Genomic DNA, 21,815 nt, shown 5'->3' on the forward strand with positions numbered 1-21,815 from the left:
CCAACGGATATTGCCATTACGTGAGAGAGGTTGAGCTGTGGCTCTTCTGGTGGAATGCTGGAGTACAGCCTAAGCAGCTATCAACAATACAGTTGAAAGCACCGTCAGGGGGAACGGAGTGGAACAGTTGATTTGACGAGAAGTGCAGAGAGATTTGGACGAGAAGGAGCGATACAAACAAAAGTGGAAGCAACGGAGAGTGCGGAAACGGAACTGCTGTTACATACTCCAGAATAAGGAGGAGTATTTGAAAGGACGGACGCGAGGTGATTGAAAGGTGGAAGCAGCACTTTGAAATGCGTGGAAAACGTAGACATGGGGGATCAAGGCAACTACGCGTGCATCAACGCATGCACTGCCCACACGAAGGAAGACCTGATGACGAGAAAGAAGCGTTCTACGCGCAGTTGGAGCAAACATACGATGGTTGCTTGCCGCGTGACATGAAAATCGTTGTCGGCGACATTGAACGCGCAGGTAAGAAGAGAGGAAATGTACAGACCGGTTATCGGGCGAAACAGCCTGCACGCCGTATCGAATGATAACGGCCTCAGTGATGCGTAAACTTTGCAAGCCCCCCGTGGTATGGTAGTTCGAAGCACTTTCTTACCCGCAAAGATATCCATAAAGCCACCTGGGGATCACCCGACCATCAAACAGAAAATCAAACTACCAAATTCTAATAGATGCTAAATTCTTCTCGGGTATAACCGGGTATGCATGCGCTCACAACTTTCAACAGTTATTACCACGCGTCGAAATCGACCGCCGCAGCTCAACATCGAGCAGCTAAGTAACGTAGAAGTGGCTCAAGACTACGCGCCAGCAACTAGCAGTTGCCCTACCAACGGAAGAGCAGCTTGGCGCAGCTACACTTGAAGATGGCTGGAGAGACATCAGATCTACCATAGGTAGCACCTCGGCTGCAGCACTAGGCTTCGCGACTCCGAATCACAGAAACGACGGGTACGACGGCGAATGTGAACAGTTGAAAAACGAGACCGTACGAGGGCGAATGAGGCACGTTATAGACAGGCGGGGAGCAGGCAGAACTCAGTCTTCCGGAGGAAGAAGCGCCAGCAGATCGCGAAGTGATGGAAGAACTGTATCGCGCTAAGGACACACAGAAGTTTTACGAGAAGCTGAACCGCTTGCGCAGAGGCTTTGTGCCACAAGCCGACATGTGCCGAGACAATCACGGGAATCTTCTCACGAGCGTGCGTGAGGTGGTCGAGAGGTGGCGGCAGCATTACGATGAGCATCTCAATGGCAATGTTGCAAGCACCGAAGGTGGCGTGGTTACAGATCTAAGAGTAGGTTGGCCGGTTGAAGAACAACAAAGCCGCTGAAGCAGATCAACTAGGCACCAAGCGAGCTTCTAAAATACGGTGGAGAAACACTGGGTCAAAATTTTAGAGAAGGAAGAATTGCAGAGGAATGGATGGAAGGTATCGTGTGCCCCATCTACAAAAAGGGCGACAGGTTGGATTGCGGGAACGCAAAAATCAAAATCAGGCTGGATTCATGGGTGAACGCGCTACAACGGACCAGATGTTCGCCGTCCGCTAGGTGTTGCAGAAATGTCGCGAATACAACGTGCCCACATATCACTTGTTCATCGATTTCAAATCGGCGTATTATACAATCGATCGTGACCAGAAATGGCAGATTATGCATGACTACAGATTCCCGGATAAACTGATACGATTGATCAAGGCAACGCGTTGCAACGATGGATCGAGTGATGTGCGTAGTTCTAAATAGTATCAGGGAGGGGTAATCTCGAGTCCCTTCGAATCTCGCAGAGGGTTACGGCAAGGTGATGATCTTCCGTGCTTGCTCTTTAACATCGCTTTAGAGGATAACTATGAAACAAACACATAATTTTAAACGGACTAGAAACAGCAGTTGACTTTCAAATGTCAGATCTTCTCCAACAATTTTAGGCTTCGTTCCACATTGCCAGAGCTCTATCTCGACTCGAGCCGTTTTTTTTTTTGCTGCTGCTGATACTCATCCACCTCTAGTAGCTAGCTAGGTATAGGATGCGGTCGGTCACTGTTGCTGTGTTGGTAACTTTGATAGGCATGTCGCAAACGCAAACATTAAGGTGACGACGACTGCGGCGGCAGCGGTCTGGTCTTGTCTGGTGCCGCGCCGTTCAAGTCCAATAAGTGCGGGCGGGAGAGACCGGCAGCAGGGCGAATTGCCGGATGCGCGCGCGGCGCTAGAGAGCCACGATGCCATTTGGCAAAATGTTTTGCGTATTTTTGGGGAGTCACTCACTGGGAGCGATTATATTTTTGGGGAAAATATATGTATAGATGGCTATATTGAAATTGTTTAAAATATGATTTTGTTTTCCTTCGCTTCACTTTTATTTTGGAAGGTTTTGTGTAAGCCAGAGACAGATTTAGCTTTGCCGTAGCGAAGTGACGACGATGTTCCAAACACCACTACCCACAGTCAATCGCACTTGCAGCCAGTGGTAGTTCTAGGGGAGGGCAAGTAGTAAAAGAATGTTTGGCGAAACATATGGCACCCTGTGAGAAATCGAACTTCCAGCGCATCGAGATATAAATTATTAATTTAGTTCAATATCAAATTCATGATACAGTCGACTCTCCACATGTCGATGTTCTACATCTCGATAGGGGCCGGATCACAACGTCCGAGGCCATACAGTCCTGGACATTAGGTCGCGTTTTTTTGCACAATAGCGTCCAAAAGTTTGGATGCGTCATAATATCCTATGTGCCTTCTTTCCTTGGACTTCGTGTCGTATCTGCAAGTTCGGACGTTATGCCCCGAAAAAAAGCGCCATAAAGTCCTGGGACTTTATGGCCTCGGACGTTATGATACTGCGCCCATTGAAAACCCGTCAGTAACTAGGAAAAACCGACAACAAACAGATGTCACTTTACCTTCCCAGAATGTTTTGCACTTAAGAAACGAGATCTTATCATTATTATTAGCTTTATTAAGGAGATTTTCAGCCCGCGGCTGGTTCATCTCCAATGAAACGAGATCTAATAACCTGTAAAAACGGGCATATCGACATATGTAGAGAAAATCCAGAAGAGATATCGAGATGGCGCAGTATCATAACGTCCGAGGCCATAAAGTCCCAGGACTTTATGGCGCTTTTTTTCGGGGCATAACGTCCGAACTTGCAGATACGACACGAAGTCCAAGGAAAGAAGGCACATAGGATATTATGACGCATCCAAACTTTTGGACGCTATTGTGCAAAAAAACGCGACCTAATGTCCAGGACTGTATGGCCTCGGACGTTGTGATCCGGCCCCTTTTCAATGTAGTGTGCATTATAAATTGGATCTAGAATTCGATCTCTCCCTATTTCGATGGTCCCTTCAATATCGAGATGTAGAGAGCCAACTGTAACACTGTATCAACAATTTGCCGCCATATTGATTTGCAACTGCAGTGATCTCCAACGTCGCTCGCCAGATCACGCTCCACCTGGTCCGCAAATCGTGCTCTCTGCGCTCCACGCCTTATTGTACCAACCGGCTGTTTGACAAACACCAGCTTTGCAGGGTTGTTGTCCGGCATTCTTGCAACATGCTCTGCCCACCTCATCCGTCTAGCTTTAGCCACTTTCAGGATGTTGGCTTCACCATAGAGTACAGCGAGCTCTTGGTTCATCCTTTGCCGCCACACATCGTTCTCCTGCACGCCACCGAAGATCGTCCTTAGCACGCGTCGCTCGAAAACTCCTGGTGTTTGAAGGTCCTCCTCGAGCATCGTCCATGTCTCGTGTCCGTAGAGAACCACCGGTCTTGTTAGCGTCTTGTACATGATACATTTGGTGCGGGGTGAATCTTTTTTGACCACAGTTTCTTCTGGAGCCCGTAGTAGGCCCGACTTCCACTGATGATGCGCCTTTGTATTTCACGGCTCACGTTGTTGTCAGCCGTTAGCAAGGAATCGAGGTAGAAAAATTCTTCTACCACCTCGAAAATATGCCCGTCTATCATAACATTGCTGCCAAGGCTTGTCCTGTCTTGCTCAGTCCCGCCTACCAGGATGTTCTTTGTCTTAGCCGCATTCACCATCAGTTAGACCTTTGCTGCTTCACGTTTCAGGCGGGTGTACAGTTCTGCCACCGTTTCAAATATTCTAGCAATAATACCCATATCATCCGCAAAACAAACAAATTGGCCGGATTTCGCGAAGATCGTAACCCCGGTTGTCGCATAACACCTTCCAGGGCGATGTTGAATAGTAGGCAGGAAAGTCTATCACCTTGTCGTAGTCCCCGTCGAGATTCGAATGAGCTTGATAGTTCATCCGAAATCCTTACGCTGTTCTGCACACCGTCCATCGTTGCTCTTATCAGTCTGGTAAGCTTCCCGGGGAAGCTGTTCTGGGACCTGGTATTCACGGCATTTCTGGAGGATTTGCCGTACGATGAAGATCTGGTCCGTTGTCGCCCGGCCGTCGATGAAACCGGCTTGGTAACTTCCCACGAACTCATTTACTTTAGGTGAAAGACGACGGAAGATGATCTGGGATAACACATTGTAGGCGGCATTCAAAATGGTGATCGCTCGAAAGTTCTCACACATTAACTTGTCGCCTTTCTTGTGGATGAGACAGATTATTCCTTCCTTCCACTCCTCCGGTAGCTGTTCGGTTTCCCAGATCTTGACTACTAACTGCTAGAAACAGGTGGCCATCTTTTCCGGGCTCTTCTTGATGAGTTCTGCTGCGATACCGTCCTTACTAGCCGGTTTGTTGTTTTTGAGCTGGTGGATGGCATCCTTAACTTCCCTCAGCGTGGGAGTTGCTTCGTTCCCGTCCTCTGCTGCACCAACATATTTATTTCCTCCGCTGCCTTGGTCCTCCGTGCCTACATTCTCTTCGCCATTTAGGTGCTCGTCGAAGTGCTGCTTCCACCTTTCGATCACCTCACGTTTGTCCTTCAGGAGGCTCCCGTCGTTATCCCTGCAGATTTCGGCTTGCGGAACGTAGCCTTTGCGGGATGCGTTGAGCTTCTGGTAGAACTTTAAGTTCTACATAATATGTGTTCCTTGTGAACGGCACAGCAGTTCCTTTTCCTCGCACTCTGCTTCTTCCAGGCTGCGCTTGTCTCCCGGAAGAGACGGGTCTGCTGCTTCCGCTTCTGTCTGTATCGATCCACATTCTGTCGGGTTCCATGCTGCAGCATTACCGCCCGCGCTGCGTCCTTCTCCAGAACCGCTCTGCAATCCTCGTCGAACCAATCGTTCCGTCGACTCCGTTCCACGTACCCGATGGTGCTCTTGGCTGCGTTGTTGATGGTTGCTTTGACTGTACTCTAACAGTCCTCTTTTTTTCCTTCTAAACCATAGGGGGATAATCTGCTCAACAGACACCCTAACAGAAGGTTAGGGTAGTGTAGGTCTGACAGGCCGTCTTCTACAACAAAAGTAAAATCCAGGACTACTCTCTCCTCGTACCCACTAAACCATTCCTATGGTCGCCAAACCCTACGTCTCTCCGGAACCACCAAGAAGGTATTGCTTCAGAGAGGGGCTAGTGCACATCACACCTGTAGTATTCGCCTCCGCCTCCGTCTGTCCCTGACTAATCTCCTCTCTCCCCCTATCGCTACCTGTCAATCTCTAAATCAAGGTCGTTCATGTGAGGTAGGAACATCTGGTCTCTTTGCTAGTATTGGTGTTGTGTGATTAAGTATGACGTAACGTGTGAGAAGGTTGAGACGTTTAGTGCTAATACACTACAATCCCCCCTTAACAATAAATAAAGTGTACGTCAATATGACCGAATCTAAATACATACATCTAGGCGAAAAGCGCAATACAGCATTAGAGCAGCTCATTTATGGTCAGTTGTAACTATTCCAAGTCCCATATGATACACTACATAATTTTAAAAATACATTGAATCACTTGCAAATCTGAATAATCAGACATATGCGATCATCCAAGAAACACCTCATTCATCTAACAACAAGTCCAATCTTTAACCCCATCTTGAACTTATCCTCGTCATGTCTACAATTATACGAATCGAATTCCAACCAATAGTCAACGTAAACATATTGCAGTTATTAAACGTCTACTGTACTTTGATTCCCCCATAATCTCTCTTCCTTTTTTTTTCTTTTGATCGTTTGGAGTTGTCAGTACAAGTGTCAGTAGCGTTCTGCAGTAACTACATTCTTCAAACCATTTCAACTTCCTTCTCTTCATGAAAATGTCTCGTGCGAGATACGAAATATAACAATTAACCAACAAATGGCTTGGTAATAATCACAAACACATATTGCTGCAAGACCACAAGCCTAACGATGTCAATACCATTCCAAACCAAACCATTTGTTTATGTTACTTTGCACCTCTCCCATTTTTTTTCATTTGTCGAGTTCAATTGCTTCGTGTAATAGTTTTTTCAACGGAGACATCGATAATAGTAAGTAACTTATTCATGCCACATACATTTATGCCAATTTATCTCTTTGCTGTCCTGTGATGGCACGTTCCAAGCCTCACGTTTGTAGCCCTTGATACACTAATCAAACTACTTTAACATCTTGTCTGATGCAAACCACTCTCACCACACTGAGAACTGCTTCTCTACTGGTTCATCCACTTAACACCCATGTCAGGATACCACAAGCTGTTAATTTCATTAACCCTTTGGGGACGGATGGGTCGTATGTGCCCAGCCCAAAAATCGAATATCACAAACGTAGTCTAGCGAGGTTGCATCCAGAGAGGTGAAAATGCCGTCTTCAAGGGTTAAGGTAATTTAATCATCTATTGCTGTTCTTCTTCTAAAGAATATTACAATTCTAATTTCCTTCTACTCGTCACAGCACTAGCCGGCAAAACACGATCAGATTAAGACTTACACATAAAATCACTGGTGGCAATCTTCAAACAATTTATTTAAAAATTCTCTGTGAATTGAAACTTTAAAAATTAGCTACCGGATTCTGAAGTTTGTCCAGTGTACTATTAGCCCGTAACATTGTATACCACAAAAGATTATTCCAGTACCTAGTTACACTGTGACCAGAATCAACGCTTCTAAGGTTATCAGATATTCAAATCCTTGTAGATTTTTCATAAGGCTTCGACGTTCAGCTGTCCGGATTTCCAATGACTTCTAGTACGAATTAATAATCACTGCTGATGAGCTGTCGACCTGTATCAGGACCTCCAAAAATATGAAGACTCCAACCTTCGATAAAGTTGATAAAGTCCTACATCTGGATTTTTTATTTAGTGTTTGGTTTCGAAGACGAATTTAGTTTTTGACGCAGTCAATTTTTTTTAAATATTCATTCAAAACCAAACGTGCCAATTCGTTATTTGATGTTTCGGCTTATTGGCTCCCAGAAAAACCCAACCAGCCTTTCTTCAACCCTATCTTCTTTGTGCACTGTCACAGTTACTAATTGAAGTGCCTGCCCTAACCTACCATTACGTGTAATTGCATATTGTATTGTAAGCCACAATGAAGCCGAAAGCCTTTTTCGACCGGAACGAGAGTCGAACCTGCAATCTCCAGAATGACAAAGTGATTGAGTTAAAATAGTAATTCGCTGTCAGTGAAGCAATAAGCATGCGAGCATCAGTGACAAAAAGGTCCAAACGTAGGCGAAGATAACAAAGTAGTCGACGCAAAATTTATGACTGAGGAGCCGAAACCCACGTGACATACGCTTCTCAACTATCAATATCATCAACTAATTCTGGTCATCTTCCACCATTTCTCTCACTATTCTAAGAGCTCTAGATTAGAAAATTTATTAGCTAACCTTCCCCATTAAGCTGAATCATATTCCGTTCAGCAATGCAGGCGATATCGCCTCATCTCTTTATCACCTACTCCATGTTGCAAAGCCACAATACATCTTGTGCAAATCATCAAGTTGGGACCACGTCAACCTAACACTTACTAATGATTCAACATTTGCACTATCGTTCATTGCCTCTATCATTTTTCCAAATCAATCTTGTATTTCTAGGTTTCCTGATTTTCGTGAGTATCAAACAATTATAAGGTTACAACTCCTTACTGATTGATGAATCATTACTTTGATTCATTTTCTCGATGACACCACGGTTCTAATGTAACCGAACTAGCTCCACAGTTCAGTGTATCATGAACTCTATCGCTATTATTTACAGAGATCTCTCTTTGCCTATCACATTTGTTTTTTTTTTTCATCCTGTAGCGTGCCACCTTATTGTGTGGTGAAAACACTCTATGTTCAAGAATGTCAAATAAAATTCCATGAAGAAAAGTTACTTAAACATTCTGTAGCCAAGGTACCCGCAATCTAGCTAAATGCTCGTGCGTTTACGCCTTCGACTATATGGATCCTCCAGTACCCTCACGATTCTCTTAATTGGAGAATTATTCCGTATCTCTGCCACCCAAAGGTGTACTTTGTATTTACGGTACTTATACGCTTCTACATGCCCGTGGCCAATTCTTTACACCTTCTGAATCCTGGCGATTCTTGCAGCTAGAAGATCCTTCCAACCTCCATTAACATGGTGATTCTTCAAGATTTTCGTTACTGGATAATCCTTCCGATCTTGATACTTAGAATAGTTCATTATTTTTGTAACAAGGAGACTCCTCGAGTTACTCACAAATAGAATCCTTCAGATCTTACGAACTCTGTCCACGAGGCAAACGCAATCCTTGCAATCGAAAGATGCTTCCGATCTTCGCAACTCAAGAAAATCCTCCTGATTTTCAAAACACGGAGAATCCATGCGATTATCGCAACTGGAAGATCCTTCCGACCTTCGCAACCCAAGAAAATCCTCCTGATTTTCTCAACACGGAAAATCCTTACGATTCTCGCAACTGGAAGATCCTTCCGATCTTCGCAACCCAAGAAAACCCTCCTGATTTTCTCAACACGGAGAATCCTTATGATTCTCGCAACTGGAAGATCCTTCCGATCTTCGCAACCCAAGAAAATCCTCCTGATTTTCTCAACACGGAGAATCCTTACGATTCTCGCAACTGGAAGATCCTTCCGATCTTCGCAACCCAAGAAAATCCTCCTGATTTTCTCAACACGGAGAATCCTTGCGATTCTCGCAACTCAAAGTCAAAGGTCCTTCCTGATCTTCGCAATCGAATAAACTCCGCTCCATCTAACACCACTTTCTTCCCTTTGAAACAATTCTGCACCGTAGACGGTCAAGAAACAAAAATTCGACATTCCCCTGTGATCCATGAGCAAACCTCAAAATGCTATTCGTTACCACTGTACACTACTAATACTGTTTGATTAACGAATCAAAAGCATTCTACATAGTACAAAATTACCAATGTGTCATCCATCTGCTAGTGAAAGTTCAACAGCTTTTGAAGATTGACCACCACTCCTACTTCCTCTTATATTATTAACAGATGCGCAGCAATAAGACGCTCAAGAGGTATTGCTGCGCACATTTTACCACTTCTCCCTTTTTCATACAAATTCATGCATTTCACCCCTCCTTGCATTCAACCCACCAATGGGCGCATATTAGCACTTTACTGGGTGACTTCCCCTCATCGTGCAAATGACGAGCATCAAAACAAACATTGTTCCGCCGGCACTGGGAACCGCGGAACCGCCCTTGCTTGGTCAAATCCAAATCGTGCAGATGAATTTCTTACCTGGCTGCTCCCCTTTTAATCCGGAATCCAACCGCCAACGAAACAAACAACAATTTACCGTGATATTCGGACTCCATCCTCGTTCGCCAGTTGTAGTATTCGCCTCCGCCTCCGTCTGTCCCTGACTAATCTCCTCTCTCCCCCTATCGCTACCTGTCAATCTCTAAATCAAGGTCGTTCATGTGTGGTAGGAACATCTGGTCTCTTTGCTAGTATTGGTGTTGTGTGATTAAGTATGACGTAACGTGTGAGAAGGTTGAGACGTTTAGTGCTAATACACTACAACACCCACAAGGTTAGCTGCGTAGCCTGCAGCAACGATCATCGATGACTCGCTTTGGAGAGTCCATCACGGTAGCATACTGGCGCTTAGCCAGTTTCCCGAGTGGTCTTCGCCACTCCCTTTGTCCTCGGAAGGCGGGCAGAGTCAACCCCGCCCGCGCCCTACTGCTGAGCGGACATCAAGAACTGTGCCCACATGCAACCCGATCTGACCTGCCCGCAAAGGAAGGGTATCACTACCCTTCAGGCCCTATCAGATGCATCCGTAGGTCCTCTAGAGGGGCCACACCGAGCACACCCTCGTCCGGCCACGCTGCCTCGAGATTCTGCGCGTATGCGGTGGCGGCATCCGGTTGCTTCAGTCGCTCTAGATCGTACCGGAGCGGCCGCCGGTACTGTACATTGTTAATAACGGAGAGTTTTGGGCTCAGTTTGGCCATCACCAGGTAGTGATCAGAGTCGATATTAGCGTCACGATAGGTCCAGACGTCGATAATGTCGGAGAAGTGCCGTCCATCAATCAGAACGTTTCAGAATTGTTATTCCGTAGATTCAGGTTGAAAATCCGTAGATTTCCCGTAGCTTTCCGTATAAAAATCGCGTTTTCCGTAGATTTTATCTACGGATCCGTAGTTCCGTAAAATAAGCGCGATTCCGTAGATCTTCGGAAATTTCCGTAGATCTGGGGGGTATACATGAAGTACGTCACGCTTAGAGGGGGGAGGGGGGTTGGCGAAATGTGACAAACAATGTATTAAGTATGGAAAAACCCCGTACGAAGGGGAGGGGGGATCAAAAATTCCCAATTTTAGCGTGACGTACTAAATGGATGCTCCCTAAAACGCTGCTCCCGATGAAGTTGAGAGTGCGTCAGTTCCACGTACCGAGCTTGACATAACTCCACTACCACAGACGAACAGCCGTAACTCTTAGAGGAAATTCATCAAAAACTTTTACCCGGTGCCATTTTCATGAGCACACTGCCACCTGTTGGTAGAACCGCACGCGACAGTGTCGACCATGATGGGTTTCGATTTGACGTTTTGCTAACACGCACAGTACTACACAAGTTGCCTGTAATTTTCGTTTGCATTATTCAGCAACGTGTACACTGGCAAACGTCAAAGCGATCAAACACTAGCACATCTGCACGCTAGTTCGGGAATACCCATTAATGGGTACTTTAGTACCCATTTCGTGTCGGAATCGTCTTTGGAAGCAGAGTAAAATACACTGGAACCTTCGTAAAAGCGTCTTTATTGTAAGAAAAACTTATACAGAATGACAAAATATTGAGTCGCAGATGTCAAACAAAATTCAAATAAAAAATGGGTTACTGCGATTGCACATATTTTCAAGTTCAAACATCGCAATGCTCCCACACTCCTCCTCGATGTTTACTTCATAGTTTTCATACAGTACACTCCATTTATAACATTTCCTACTAAAATAGCTCTACCATCCTTTTTGACATGACATTTGCCTGAACAAAATTCAACTTGTGCTTTTGATTCTACGACACGCTGAACTGAAATAATGTTGCAGTTAAGATCAGGAACAAACAAAACCTTCTTAAGCTTTACTTCGACAGGATTTCCTACATCGTCGATGCCAGTAATGTTTCCTTCTCCTACTCCTACAATTTTCGACACTTTCCCATTCGCCAAATAGAGCTTATCCGATTTAGCTTCCAGCTGTGTGAAGAACGATCGATCCGAAGTTAAGTGATGTGAAGCACCAGAATCAATGATCCATTCACGTGTCGGACTTCTCTCCGCAGCCAAGAAACAAACTGGACGATCGGTTACCTTCTGCTCAGCAATCTTCGCCTTTCCTCCAACTGTAGCATCTGCGCGGTCGATTCCTTGCTGCTCCGCCAGCTTAGAGAGGTACATGTAGCAATTCCGCTTTATGTGTCCCGGTTTACCGCATTCAAAGCAAACACGCTGGTCATCACTTTTGTCAAGCTGCTTACCGGATGTAAACCTTGATCTTGATACGGCTGCCTTCATTGCCTTCTCCTCCTGAATCCCAGATTTGTGCTGACGTTTGTAGTATTCGTTTAACAGCTTTGTTTTCACCGTCCGTTCCGTAAGCTTTCCGTCGCTGCCTTCAATCATTGTCACGAAACTATCGTACGATTCTGGTAGACTGGCCATGATAAAATTGCATTTCATCTCCTCCGCAATGTCACATCCAACTTCCGCAAGTTTATCGAACAACGCATCCATCGAAATCATATGCTCCTCCACGTTGCCGCCTTCTTCCATTTCTAGCCTGCACAAACGTTTCACTAGACCGACTCTGCTGGCGGAAGACTGCCTAACATGATACTCACGCAAAACGTTCCACGTTTCCTGGGCCGTTGTAGCATTTTTGATCAGCTGCAGTTGACTATTCTCCACAAGGTATCCAATTGTAGCCGCTGCCCGCTCGTCCTTGTCCACCCATGCTTCGGTTCGGCGGTTCACTGGTGGGAGGTCATCAGCAATGACGCGCCACAGCCCCTCTCGGATCAATAATTGCTTCGTTCGTTGCTTCCACAAATCATAGTTTTGGAAATTCAAGCGAATCGTCGCTACTTTCAGCTCCATATCCATTTTCAGCTACTTCACTGCCACGAACCACTAAACTGTTCCTTGAATCACTGTTCACTGTTCCTCTAGTGTATATTGTTACTCCGCCGGGCTCATAACCTGTCGGAATCGTCTTTGGAAGCAGAGTAAAATACACTGGAACCTTCGTAAAAGCGTCTTTATTGTAAGAAAAACTTATACAGAATGACAAAATATTGAGTCGCAGATGTCAAACAAAATTCAAATAAAAAATGGGTTACTGCGATTGCACATATTTTCAAGTTCAAACATCGCAATGCTCCCACATTTCGAACTAAAGTGGCTTAACCCATTAAATGGGTATTCGCCGTTTACCCATTAATGGGTATTTGACTCAAACTTCAAAAAATGGGTAAAAATGTCCCATTATTTTTCAATGAAAAATGGGTGAAAATACCCCATTTTTGAATTTTTTTCAGCCACGCCAGCTCTTTAGGGATAAATTATAATAAAATAAATTGAATGTCGTTTCCATTACGTTTGTTCTTAAATTTTATTTGAACGAATAATTTTGGATACAATCTTAACATATACAATCTATGAAATAAACCTGAAGATGTTTCTGCCATGCAGCGGCGGGGCCGGGAAGCCGGTAGGTAGGCAGCTTCATAGTACACTCTTATGCCCAATGTTTTGTGAAATATTCTACGATGTCCGTCCTCAGGTTGGCCACTTGGCTGCCCCTCATTTCGCGTTACTCTGCCCTAAAAGTTCATACAAATAAGCTGAATGATGGACTGAATGCGCTGCAAAAATGATCAAGAACTTACTTTCCAGCTCCCGGAATATATCGGCCTGCCTTTGGTGTGATCCGTTCATTATCAAATTACACCCGAATTTCTACGGTGCGGTTTGTTTGCAAACCATAACTACGCACCTGGTTCAAGCTGCCTTCGGATTGCCACGGATTAAAAAAGTTTTTGGAATAACTTAAGGGCGGACGGGACGGTCGGGGAAATATCCGCCATTGCTCTGTTGCTACTAAGATGGTAATCTCAGATTCTACTTCATATTTTGCAACAAAAACTTATCACTGTGTATGCTCACTTGCAGTGCATATGCTGATTGTTTTTCAGCATCTTCAGTGCGATAGAACCATCTTCAAAAACGCGAGGCAAATTGTTAGAAAGAGAGGCAAGATAGGAAAAATAACACGGCGTCCCGTTTCACCTTAAACACTTAACTTTTTTTTAAGATGATCTCGAACATGGCGGCGTTTTTCGTGAAACTTGTCCATGGGTATTATTTACCCATTGTAGGGTTGTCTGGCTGTACTCCAACATGTGGAAAATATACCCATTATTTGAAGTTTGAAAAACACCCATTATTTGACAGCCCAGTACTAATGCAAAAAATGGGTACTTGAGCCCCATTTAATGGGTATTCCCGAACTAGCGTGTGGTGAAACGATCGCGCAAATCAAATGATATTTGAATTGATCGGTAAATGCATATGCCAAGCCGTTTTGAAGAGTGTTACGTCTGTCTTGACGTCTGTGCCACTACTGTCACAATAATAAAGCCCATAAACGGTAGCGCCTTTGTTTACATGCGGCAAATGCTAGAAAAGTTTGCTTCATTGATCCATAAAGATTCAATATTTTTGAATCAATAGTTTCCAAAACCTTTTTTATGCATCAGGGTAGATTTTACCCAAATCGTTCACTACGTCAGCAAGCTGTTCCCAATATAATGCATTAGGAAGGGTTAATACTAAGTAATAAGTCTTATTCAATCCCACAAAAATTAAATATTATGATTATTTTCGTTAATTTCAGCCCCTCCCTATCAACCCCTGAAAGCCGCCTATGGCGTTTCCTCCGCCTCCTCAAGAATCGCACTTTCTTCTTGACCCAGTGATTTGTTGTCAAAAATGGTCAGAAACAGGAATGCAATTGCGATGAAATTATGTAATTTAGAACCGCAACCTACCTGCACAGCAATCGTCGAGTGTCCGCAAAGGAACCGGTGATCTGCTGGGTAAATGCTCCGAGCCGCTTTCTGCGACGATATGCAGCTAAATCCCTTAGGGAAAATCAATTCCTTCTCGAAGTTTTATGGCCCTTTCGGCACACTATCTTCTTCTTCCGCACACAAAAATCACCCCAAATCGTAGCACTTTTCCGATCGGATGCTCTGGTTCCGACACTACCGACTGGTACCGTGATCAATTTCCGCAGGAGAACGAACCGAAACCAAAATCCGCACAATCTATTCGCAAGCACTTTTCATAACGCCACGACACACATGCACGGGGGGCAGCCACAAACGAGCTCGAAAATTATTATTCTTCGATACCGAGCGGAGGGAGCTGCTGGCTGATGGGCGAAAACTTTGCGACGACTCTTCTGATGTTCCGTTTTGCAGAGCCACACAGAGGAGGTTGACTGATGACCGTCATCAGTCATCAGTGATGACGGTGATTCGTCTGTTTTTCCTTTTCCATGGACTGTTTTTCTTCTGACGGTCGGTCGGTCGGTGACGACGTTATTGTTTTGATGATTTCAGTACCGGGTGAACGCGAAACGTCAGCTAGGGCGCCATGTTAGCCCTTGATGGGGAGCTGCAGGATGGAAGCATTGAACGCACTCATCGTCGGCATGCATGCCCAGCACGGAGGAAGTTAGGCGTTCGACACTGTTAGGCATTTGTTAGTTATGTTGCTCATCGAAAAATTTTCGAGAGCATAAATCATAACCCCGAATTTATGCTGAATGTTCGATTTTTTCGCGCGTCATTGACAGTTGAGCAAATGGCAGTGGAAAAATACTTTGTTAGTTGCGGTAGCTAAAAAATCGCGTTCGTCGGTCGAGAAAATGAGAAAAATTTGCGCGTCTCAATTAGTTTAAACTCGTAGGAACCATTTCAGTCGTTCCGTCGTCCAACCCGTCAGTTCCTCGTCGCTGCTGCTGGCCAATAAGTTCGGTTCGTTCTCTTCGCACTGTCGCCGGAACCAGTCATCACCAAAACAGTGTCCGATTCCGTTAAGTTTGGCCTCATCGTGTCGGTGAGTCACTTAAATTTTAATTCAATTTCAATTCAGTTTTAATTTAATGTAGATTTAATTTCAATTTAATTTTAATTAAATTTAATTAAATTTTAAATTAAATTTTAATGAAATTAAATTTTAATTAAATTTTAATTAAATTTTAATTAAATTTTAATTAAATTTTAATTAAATTTTAATTAAATTTTAATTAAATTTTAATTAAATTTTAATTAAATTTTAATTAAATTTTAATTAAATTTTAATTAAATTTTAATTAAATTTTAATTAAATTTTAATTAAATTTTAATTAAATTTTAATTAAATTTTAATTAAATTTTAATTAAATTTTAATTAAATTTTAATTAAATTTTAATTAAATTTTAATTAAATTTTAATTTAATTTTAATTTAATTTCAATTTAATTTTAATTTAATTTTAATTTAATTTCAATTTAATTTTAATTTAATTTTAATTTAATTTTAATTTAATTTTAATTTAATTTTAATTTAATTTTAATTTAATTTTAATTTAATTTTAATTTAATTTTAATTTAATTTTAATTTAATTTTAATTTAATTTTAATTTAATTTTAATTTAATTTTAATTTAATTTTAATTTAATTTTAATTTAATTTTAATTTAATTTTAATTTAATTTTAATTTAATTTTAATTTAATTTTAATTTAATTTTAATTTAATTTTAATTTAATTTTAATTTAATTTTAATTTAATTTTAATTTAATTTTAATTTAATTTTAATTTAATTTTAATTTAATTTTAATTTAATTTTAATTTAATTTTAATTTAATTTTAATTTAATTTTAATTTAATTTTAATTTAATTTTAATTTAATTTTAATTTAATTTTAATTTAATTTTAATTTAATTTTAATTTAATTTTAATTTAATTTTAATTTAATTTTAATTTAATTTTAATTTAATTTTAATTTAATTTTAATTTAATTTTAATTTAATTTTAATTTAATTTTAATTTAATTTTAATTTAATTTTAATTTATTTTTAATTTAATTTTAATTTAATTTTAATTTAATTTTAATTTAATTTTAATTTAATTTTAATTTAATTTTAATTTAATTTTAATTTAATTTTAATTTAATTTTAATTTAATTTTAATTTAATTTTAATTTAATTTTAATTTAATTTTAATTTAATTTTAATTTAATTTTAATTTAATTTTAATTAATTTTAATTTAATTTTAATTTAATTTTTATTTAATTTTAATTTAATTTTAATTTAATTTTAATTTAATTTTAATTTAATTTTAATTTAATTTTAATTTAATTTTAATTTAATTTTAATTTAATTTTAATTTAATTTTAATTTAATTTTAATTTAATTTTAATTTAATTTTAATTTAATTTTAATTTAATTTTAATTTAATTTTAATTTAATTTTAATTTAATTTTAATTTAATTTTAATTTAATTTTAATTTAATTTTAATTTAATTTTAATTTAATTTTAATTTAATTTTAATTTAATTATAATTTAATTTTAATTTAATTTTAATTTAATTTTAATTTAATTTTAATTTAATTTTAATTTAATTTTAATTTAATTTTAATTTAATTTTAATTTAATTTTAATTTAATTTTAATTTAATTTTAATTTAATTTTAATTTAATTTTAATTTAATTTTAATTTAATTTTAATTTAATTTTAATTTAATTTTAATTTAATTTTAATTTAATTTTAATTTAATTTTAATTTAATTTTAATTTAACTTTAATTTAATTTTAATTTAATTTTAATTTAATTTTAATTTAATTTTAATATAATTTTAATTTAATTTTAATTTAATTTTAATTTAATTTTAATTTAATTTTAATTTAATTTTAATTTAATTTTAATTTAATTTTAATTTAATTTTAATTTAATTTTAATTTAATTTTAATTTAATTTTAATTTAATTTTAATTTAATTTTAATTTAATTTTAATGTAATTTTAATGTAATTTTAATGTAATTTTAATTTAATTTTAATGTAATTTTAATTTAATTTTAATTTAATTTTAATTTAATTTTAATTTAATTTTAATTTAATTTTAATTTAATTAAAATTAAAATTAAAATTAAAATTAAAATTAAAATTAAAATTAAAATTAAAATTAAAATTAAAATTAAAATTAAAATTAAAATTAAAATTAAAATTAAAATTAAAATTAAAATTAAAATTAAAATTAAAATTAAAATTAAAATTAAAATTAAAATTAAAATTAAAATTAAAATTAAAATTAAAATTAAAATTAAAATTAAAATTAAAATTAAAATTAAAATTAAAATTAAAATTAAAATTAAAATTAAAATTAAAATTAAAATTAAAATTAAAATTAAAATTAAAATTAAAATTAAAATTAAAATTAAAATTAAAATTAAAATTAAAATTAAAATTAAAATTAAAATTAAAATTAAAATTAAAATTAAAATTAAAATTAAAATTAAAATTAAAATTAAAATTAAAATTAAAATTAAAATTAAAATTAAAATTAAAATTAAAATTAAAATTAAAATTAAAATTAAAATTAAAATTAAAATTAAAATTAAAATTAAAATTAAAATTAAAATTAAAATTAAAATTAAAATTAAAATTAAAATTAAAATTAAAATTAAAATTAAAATTAAAATTAAAATTAAAATTAAAATTAAAATTAAAATTAAAATTAAAATTAAAATTAAAATTAAAATTAAAATTAAAATTAAAATTAAAATTAAAATTAAAATTAAAATTAAAATTAAAATTAAAATTAAAATTAAAATTAAAATTAAAATTAAAATTAAAATTAAAATTAAAATTAAAATTAAAATTAAAATTAAAATTAAAATTAAAATTAAAATTAAAATTAAAATTAAAATTAAAATTAAAATTAAAATTAAAATTAAAATTAAAATTAAAATTAAAATTAAAATTAAAATTAAAATTAAAATTAAAATTAAAATTAAAATTAAAATTAAAATTAAAATTAAAATTAAAATTAAAATTAAAATTAAAATTAAAATTAAAATTAAAATTAAAATTAAAATTAAAATTAAAATTAAAATTAAAATTAAAATTAAAATTAAAATTAAAATTAAAATTAAAATTAAAATTAAAATTAAAATTAAAATTAAAATTAAAATTAAAATTAAAATTAAAATTAAAATTAAAATTAAAATTAAAATTAAAATTAAAATTAAAATTAAAATTAAAATTAAAATTAAAATTAAAATTAAAATTAAAATTAAAATTAAAATTAAAATTAAAATTAAAATTAAAATTAAAATTAAAATTAAAATTAAAATTAAAATTAAAATTAAAATTAAAATTAAAATTAAAATTAAAATTAAAATTAAAATTAAAATTAAAATTAAAATTAAAATTAAAATTAAAATTAAAATTAAAATTAAAATTAAAATTAAAATTAAAATTAAAATTAAAATTAAAATTAAAATTAAAATTAAAATTAAAATTAAAATTAAAATTAAAATTAAAATTAAAATTAAAATTAAAATTAAAATTAAAATTAAAATTAAAATTAAAATTAAAATTAAAATTAAAATTAAAATTAAAATTAAAATTAAAATTAAAATTAAAATTAAAATTAAAATTAAAATTAAAATTAAAATTAAAATTAAAATTAAAATTAAAATTAAAATTAAAATTAAAATTAAAATTAAAATTAAAATTAAAATTAAAATTAAAATTAAAATTAAAATTAAAATTAAAATTAAAATTAAAATTAAAATTAAAATTAAAATTAAAATTAAAATTAAAATTAAAATTAAAATTAAAATTAAAATTAAAATTAAAATTAAAATTAATATTAAAATTAAAATTAATATTAAAATTAAAACATTCTCCGATTTTTTTATTAAATATGTTTTGTCCAGCTTTCATTCGAGGCAGAAGTGCGGTTGTAGTAGTGAACGCCGATAAAAGTTCACTACTACAATCACACTTCTTGCTCGGATGACAGCTGGAATGAAAACAAGCAGCATAAAATCTATGCCTAACATTCGTCTAACAGCCCATACTAAAACATGTCTAACGTTAGTCTAATGTTAGACTAACAAACATGTTTCGAATTTGCAACATGTCTAACAAAAGTGTGTCATATCTGTCTAATTTTAGACTAACATTAGGCAAAAGTGAGACAAAAAGTTAGCCTAACATGCTGGCCAGTTAGTCTCACATTAGGCTAATGTTAGGCTAACCCTCCGTACTGGGTGCTGTTTCCGAAAATACTGAACACGTGGTTTCGTTTGGATCATGTTAGCAAAATGCAATCAGTCGGTAATTATTGTGTCCCTTATATGTGTGATTGATATTTTATCTGAAGCCCAAAGGGCAAGAGCCATTCGAGACTTTTTGTTTATGAAGTCACGTCCGGTTTCGCACCATAAAATATGATCAGTGTTGTGTACTGATGAAAAATGGACCTACAGATCATTGCCTATTTGAAGGCGTTTTGCAGCGCTTTTCAACTTTGTAAAACGCCTTGAAGTAGGTAATGACCTGAATGATTCATGTTTTATCAGTACCGTAATACGGGGTAACATTGAACAGTATTTTCAATCTTTCTTCGTTAATAATGTTTTATATTTTTAAAACAAGTACTGGCCCTCCGAGTATGTGTTAAGCTACTCGAAAAAGCATTATGTAACTTTAAAACATGTTTAAATACCTAAGCTTTTAATCTAATTTTTGATTTTGTTGATTTGGGGTTACAATGTGATCCGAATCTATATTCGCACTGCGGTATGTGCGGACATTGGTTATATCCGAGAAGAATTTACCGTCGATTAGAACGTGGTCGATTTGGTTTTCTGTTTGATGGTCGGTGTGGTGGATGCGATATGCACAATGAGAATTATTATAAAAATGTGCCATTACTTCTCTCCGTGTACCATATTGGCACAATCGAGATCGCTCAACCCTATGAGGGCGGCGAGCTTTACATTTGACGTTTGTGCTTGCTGACCTCCGACGCCGTTCAGTGGCGGCGTATAATTGTATTGGTGAAGGCGAGAATGGAAAGTGCGCTTCAACGGAGCGCTGCTTTGCCGTGGTCGATTAACGGACGGCGAGAAAATGAATGAGGATGAATAAGATTGGCGCAAGACCGAGTTTGTGTATGTATGCGTGTGAGAAGAGGGAAAACGTGATCGATCGGTAGAGAAGCGGTTTTGAAAAAAACAGCCTTCAGTCTAGATTCTACTTTTGCGGCATAAAGATGCCAGAATTTTTATGTTCGCGTGCACGCTAATTCACACCGACACAGCGGCTGTGTTGGTCGCTCTCAAATCGACCCTCTTTACATGCCGCACATTTTGTGTGTTGCATGGGCCTTACACATTCCTGTGTTGGGGGGGTGAAGGTTCCACCATGTGTGCAAAACACACATTCAGTGGAACGTGTAGGGTCCACTTCCGGAAGCGACTCTCGCAACGGCAAACTCCAGCTCTCCAGTCCAGAAGCTTTTCTCCGGTCGTTCGGATTCACCAGACTTCCCACAGGTTCGCTGTCCGTCGTCCGCCGACGCTCCACTTCATCGCCACTGTCACTCTACACGCTCATTCGTAACTGCTTAATTCGCACTATCTACACACTCAATATAAACATAGAGAGTGCATGCCAGTACAAACCCTACACCCCCATCTTTCTTTTAAAAAAAATGATAGGAACCTGACATCTAAACAATCTTTCTTTATATAACACTAAAACTACAGACTCCCTTGAATTCAGCAAATTTAACCCATGCTCTGAAATGCAATACCAGCCTTATTATCACTCAGCACCCATCATTTACACTATGCAACTCAATACTTGAAAACAACAATCCACTATGCCTCCGCTGGATTTTGGCCAGCCCAGTCGCAACATTCCATAAGCAATCTAACATCAAGGACCTTCTCCACCTGCTATTGAACGTATTGAACACATTGTGGAAAGCTCATTGATATATCACCTTCAGGAAGTCTCGAATACCTTACGATCGAGACGGGATTCCAACTCAGCTTCTCTGGGTTGGAAATTGCAAGCCCTATATCCATTAGACCAGTGTTGCTCAAACTGCGGCCCGCGGCTTAGACGCTAAAATCTCAATTTGGCTCGAGGTATGCTTCAGCCCAAGCACCACTGCATTGAACTAACTGTAGATCCAACATCTGTCAAACACGAAAACACATCCGCGAAACCAGAAACAACTACCCATAACCTTCCCCTTCTCAATTATCAAACCCCGTCACACAAATTATCAGAACAATCCAC

At 36.9% G+C, this 21,815-nt stretch overlaps 1 protein-coding gene across 1 annotated transcript in view; it reads right to left on the reverse strand.

The window, feature by feature from the left end:
- LOC109423081 (E3 ubiquitin-protein ligase RNF181) overlaps nucleotides 1–14,982 on the reverse strand; it is a 95,794-nt gene extending 80,812 nt beyond the window's left edge. The window contains exon 1 of the mRNA XM_029859921.2: nucleotides 14,495–14,982. The gene's annotated coding sequence lies outside the window, so the exon portion shown is untranslated. The remainder of the gene's footprint in view (nucleotides 1–14,494) is intronic.
- Nucleotides 14,983–21,815: the final 6,833 nt, after the last annotated feature.

Source organism: Aedes albopictus, chromosome 1 (assembly GCF_035046485.1).
Source record: "Aedes albopictus strain Foshan chromosome 1, AalbF5, whole genome shotgun sequence".
Classification (NCBI taxonomy): domain Eukaryota; kingdom Metazoa; phylum Arthropoda; class Insecta; order Diptera; family Culicidae; genus Aedes; species Aedes albopictus.